Raw genomic sequence first — 6,352 nt, forward strand, 5'->3', positions numbered from 1 at the left:
TAAATTCTTTCTTGATTAAGTTTCTTTTAGAGTCCATTTAATTAATGCTTTATTTCATTATACATCTGCAAATTTTGATATTGATGCAAAAATTTTTCAGATGGAAATAGACACGTGAAAACCTTTTTCACATGAAAAGGAGTTTAAGAAGAAAAAGTAAAAGGCCTCGATTTCTTTTAACCTTTCATTAAACCTTCAAGAGCTTTTTAATTCAATGAATTATTCAATAAAAATATTTTGCTTTTTAAAAATCCAAATGCATTGACTCTAATATATGCAAGCGTATCTTTTCATTTGATAATCATAGTTGAATCGTTTTGATAAAATCTTATGTATTTATTTTAAACTAAGAATCTCTAAATATAGTTTTAAGTTCCTATTCAGCGTATTGAGAATTTATGAAATGATATCGCTGCTCGCATTCATTTCAGACTCCGATACAAAACATCAATGAAAAGAGGTGCTTAACCCCTTAGAATATTAGGGGAATTCTTTCCTCTCTTCTAAATATTGATAAAGAGATGAAGTTTTTTCAATACAACTGTTTATGTGAATGCTTAGTGGCCCACGCCCTCACTTTGGCCCTTTTATCTAGATCCAATTAAAGAGGGTGCGGTGCCCCTAGTGTTTGAGGTGAATTGTTGCTAAGCGACGGGGACAACGGACGTGATTGTCTTGGGAATTAAAACAAGGAAAAACACATTTGGGGTCTGATCGCTTAAGTTTTATAAAAACAATTGAAAAAATATAAGTCATTGACCCTTAAAAAATTTTAAAACTGTTGGTTGTGGTGCAATATATTTTTACTCTTCGCAACAGTCATTTTTGAAAACATTTGAGGTAATTGATTACTACCATGCAACGTAACACCAAAAACAAAAGACAGATTTCGAGATTTTCATCTTTCCAGCTAAAGCTTATTCGTTTATAGATTCAAGTCTTTTCCTTGATTATTTATGATAATGGTGTATTTTAAGGAGAATTCTAAGCCGAATTTAGTGAATATACCAGAACTAAAATATTAAAAATATGAAAGAAACGAGTAATTAAATTTTAAACTGAAATACTGTAATGTAATTGAGCACCTTTTGAACACTACCATGTGTCGATGCCACATAGTATTTACCAGCATTTCATCAATGTATATGAATAAACAATGGCGATTGATATTATTCACAATTATAATGCAACTCCTTACTTACTCCCAACTTTCTTATACAACTCCTTGTGTTTTCGTAAATGTAAATATAGCGATAATTTCATATTATAAAACATTCTCAAAGAAGTGTTTTATAGTGTAGACTTACGTGTACTACTCACGTGTACACGTGTGTACTACTGTGCTGTAATACTTTCTTCTTTCAAAATCAAACTTGTACAGCGCATTTCATTCAAATGAAGCGTGTTACAAAATTTAAAATTTTTATGTAGAGAAATTTGTTTATTTTTTATGAGAATAACCTGTATATTCAACGATGTAAAATTATTCGTCTATTCTAGGATTTGAAATATCACTCATTAGAAGCAAATTGACAAGAAACAGCTCTCGTGCTGAAATAAAATCACTATTTTATTTGATATCGAAAGGATCGATTGTTGAGTTCAACTCAAATTTAATTCATTTTATTACATAAATAAATTTACTAGCTAACATCAACAGATAAAAAGGACTAAAATTCTATTGCAAATTTGAAATGTAAACTGAATTTGTAGTTTTTGAAGATTTTAATTTGAATAAAAATGATGAATCATCAATCAATCAATCATATATTCCTTAGCTAGGCAGTTCTGAATAAATTGCTAAATTACTTTTATTTTAAATAAACTTTTAATATCTATTTGCAGTACCAGTCAAAAAATCTGAAATGCAAAGTGAAACAAGTTCATGCTTCTTTCGAACATATTTTCTTCTAGTGTTGTCAGAGACTATTTTAAACTTCTGAGTCGAATTTAAGTGAAGTCGAATTTTTGGAAGTACCGTAAACTTAAATACAAGTAAGTATAGTAAAAAGTAAGAACATTTTGAAAAATTTGAAATTTTATCACAATTGGAAGGATGTTTTTTTATTTTTTTATTTATCAACGTTATTTTAGGACGTTTCTGTACAAGAGTTTTGCTTAATTAAACCTCGTCTGTCCAATGCTGATAATGGGGTTTCACCATGACATTCATAATTTGACCATTCAGCAACAGGAAGCGATAGTTAATGGACGCGCTCAATATCGGACTCTTTTCGCACTTGCGAAAAAATTCAATATATATATGTGTGGAAAGATGGTCTTGAAGAGATGGGTTTATGAGGTAGGATTGTCGAAAATTCCTACGTCCGGGACGTCCTGGTTTTGCGTCGTTTCGTCTTTTCGACAGGAACGTTAAACGTCTTTCACGGGTCACTCCCTTCTTGATTGCTGCAAACATTGCAAGCAAGCTTTGTGACCTCCCAAAATTTAAAACCCTTTGTTCTGTCTATACAGCGCAGGCTTCAATCAGCCGGACTGAATGTAAAGCCCCGTTCCGGCGACCTGTGTGACCTTCACAGATATGGTCGTAAATCTGCCAACTGACCCATTGTTGGACCAACCCCGCCTGTGGACGCAATCGGGATGCCCCCCCCCACCAAATTATCGATAAAATGAACAGACATCAAAGAAACCCAGAAAACTACAAGAGTGGGGAAAGAGGGAAAAGTTTGCCAGACTCAAAGTGGGCACAGTAGCATGGGGGGGGGGGAAGTATCACGGTTTGTAGATTTGTCTCTAGCCTCAGCATGAGTCCCTTGAGGTAGATTTAGAGAATCATGGATAAGTACGAAGACATCTTTGAGAATGCGTACTCACGCAATTATCTTGGTCGTGGCTTCATATTTCAATAAGATAATGATCCGAAGCACCGATCGAAAAACAATTATAACTGATTCTTCCTCCGTTATGTGACCTTCCTTGAGGGGCCGAGACAATTTCCGTACCTTAAAATTGTCGAGGATGGTAACGGCCGAGATGAAGCACCGTCTTGTAGGAAGATATGCAAGAAATGTTGATGAAGCCTCCTTCCAATTTGTGGAAGAATAGAAGAAGGTTCTTCATCGAAACTCTTCTTGACTCTACGTCTCGTAGGTGTCAAGCTGTTAATGATGCCAAGGAATCTGCCAATAAGTATTAATATGTAATTGTCCATATTTTCATCAATTCATCATCATTACTTTTTTTCTGGCAAATTTTCATGTTTTCAACAAACTTCAACTTGCCGTCATGCATGGTTTATTTTTGAACTAAATAATAAAACTATTAATTGATGTTTTGCTGTTTGAATTATCATTGGCTTATGGAACAAAATTTTTTTTAAAAAATAATAATTTTAGAAAAAAAAGGGGTCCACTTTCGGGAGAGTTAGAGCCGTAAAACATGAAGCACCGGTGCTGTTTATAAATTTAAAAATTAACTTCCAAAGTTGTGAGAAAGTAGAAAATATCAGTATGATCTATATTTGCATGAAACAGGACACAGAAAGCATCAACCACAAGTGAGAGAAGATATTAATGCATGTCATGGGATATCACAATACTGGAAGCGATATGAAACAATTATAAAGAAAAATTAATCAATGCAATGCAGAATACGGTTCACTAGAGATGAAACCTGGTGTTTCTTTGCCTGTTTATTTTTTACCTAATATTTTCTCAACTTTTGCGGAGTGGGTCTGTATTAAGATGCATCAATTTGGAATATTGAGCTTCTCTTGTTAAGCTCGTATTCGTATCTAATCTATTATTAACTGTTACACTTTAAGTTTCAATTTTAAATTGCACTGCTTCCTGTATTCTATTTTTGCAGTGCCTTTGTGTTTTCTTACCCCTTGCAGGAAACATTGGTGGCAAAGATTTTCTGCATAATTTTGCTCTTATCGATATTCTCTATCTCCTTTCATAGTTCGTATTTCAAATTTTGAGATATGCTGTAGGTGCCATTACAAAGAAAGAATTAGGCCAAACACAGTGCCACTTTGTTTTTATAAGATTTATAAAGAAATATAAAATAGTATAAATGTTTGCCTCCAAGGATAAATGGCACTGTACGCTGAACTGCTAAAAATAAGCTTTCTGAACTCTGAAATCAATATAAATTCAATTAAATGTTAAAAGTTAAATGGAAGAGCTCAAAATTTATATTAAAATGACCATTAAATTGTTTTCAATCACATAGACTTATTTTACTTGCCAAAGTCTACTTGCAGGTCACTTTTGCCCTTGGTGGAGAAAATTGCATTTTGTTTCTTTATAAATCGATTCTTCAAGGTCTAAGTAGTATATGAGCGAAATGTCATTATATTTAGCTCAAAATATCTATACTTTAATGATAATCACCAGAACGTCTGCACATGTCGATATTCATAATTAAAGAAAAAGGTACTATGGCATTTTTCCAAAATCTGGAAAATCAATGTCACGTTCATATGCTGCATTTGAATTGAAATTGTGAATTCCATGTTTTAAAATATTTACGTATATTTAGAATAAACAGGGAAAAAAAAATTCTTCAAATACTATGTTATATATACTATAAAATCAAGCTCACCACATCAAGTAAAAACATCCTAAATTCAATAAAAGGGAAAATAAAAGAAATATTTGCAATTTTGAAACTCAGTATCAAATTATTGCAGCCATATTCCAGGGGTTGCTCTGAAAGAAGATATTGAAATCAGAACTCAAATGTTACAGACGCTCTATAATCTATCAAGAGCGATTTTTTTCCGAGAATTTTAGCGAGGAAGTTATAACAAGAAACAATTTACTCGGGATATTTATGTGGGAGATCAAAATGCGACGCTTTATAAAATGGAGTGAACACTGAATAAGAATGGCAATAAATAATATCAAACGCGTGCGTAGTAGTTTTTACGATGAATTTTGTTTCATACGCGATAAATTTTCCGCTTCTGTTTCGTACTTCTCTATTTCTAGAAAAAAAAATACTAATGACATGATATTTATGAACTTATTTTTTTCAATACTAAACGTACCGGAAGTTCACCAATACATTAGAACTGCTATTGGAAACGATCATTTGACCACTCGCGGTAGTTTAGTGTTAAAGGTTAGAGCTGATTATTTTTGTTGTCGAACTATATGTTTGTGGAAATTCTAATTCAAAATTGAATGACATTTTAACTATCAACTATCTAGTACTTCTTAATATCATTTATTGTTTACTATTATTAATGCTTGCTGCTCGTTCCTTTCACTTAATTATATGGCCAATTCGTTACTTCAGTTAAGAATTAGCAAAGAAGGGCATATTCCTAATTTAGTAGCAGAGATGCGGAGTTGAAGTTAGAATTGGAAATTGGATCCAAACCTGGCCATTCTGCATCAAATATATGGTAAATACATAAACACATGGAAATATAAGCACTGATCTTTTCAGATCCTGAGATTAGCACTTTCGACGCATGCACTTCTCTAAGAGGTGATAAGCAGAAAGTTGAGAGCTTATTTTGCATTAAATTCTGCGAATAATATTTCAACTATTGTTAAAGATAAACATCTACTCCTTTCCTCTAACCACATTTTTGATGAAATAAATGCCTTTTGACGCATGCACAATAGGAGAAAGTACAATATAAGCGTTGTGTCAGGGCATCTGTAGCAGGTGGCTTCATGGAGATCAACATCTTAAACAACTGATCTCATAGAGAAAAAAAAAGTCTAAAAGAATATTGTATTTTGAGATGATTCAGCAGTCGTTAATGGAAGTATATAAAATCATCTTGATTTAAAGGATTTTATTAAAATTTGCTGCACATTTTAAATTGAATTTTATCTTAGTTATCATTAACTAAGGCTTTATTTTTCAGATAGTGATAAAATATTTCTACAGGAAATGGAGTCGTGATAGAAAAAGTTTATGGCGTTCCAAAACCATGAAATTCTATATTTGGAAAACTGCAGATTCGGAATCCATTCCAGTCGAGATTAGCTATAGATGTTGGTGTGGAATTTGTTAAATTTGCCGTCGTGTGTCAAGTGCCGACACATTAGGCTTGCTCGGAAGCTTAGAGAGAGGAAATGTAGTATTTACCATCCAGAAACTGGTAGGTGTCAATCCTGTTGTAGCATTAAAATTGGAGACTTGACCTAATCAATCCATCACATAGCAGTAGTTATTTTTTTAAATTTTATTTTTCCTAAATTTTATGTTGTTTAGTATTAAATCAAATAGCATATGTATAAAATTAACATATTTTTCTTTTAATTATTTGAATAAAAGTTTTACTTAATATAAAGATTCAAAGTTGTTATTTCACATAAAAAGAATTAAGGAAAAAAATCAATTTTAAATTCATGTGTCACTT

The sequence above is a fragment of the Argiope bruennichi genome, chromosome X1 (genome assembly GCF_947563725.1).
Source record: "Argiope bruennichi chromosome X1, qqArgBrue1.1, whole genome shotgun sequence".
Taxonomy (NCBI): Eukaryota; Metazoa; Arthropoda; class Arachnida; order Araneae; family Araneidae; genus Argiope; species Argiope bruennichi.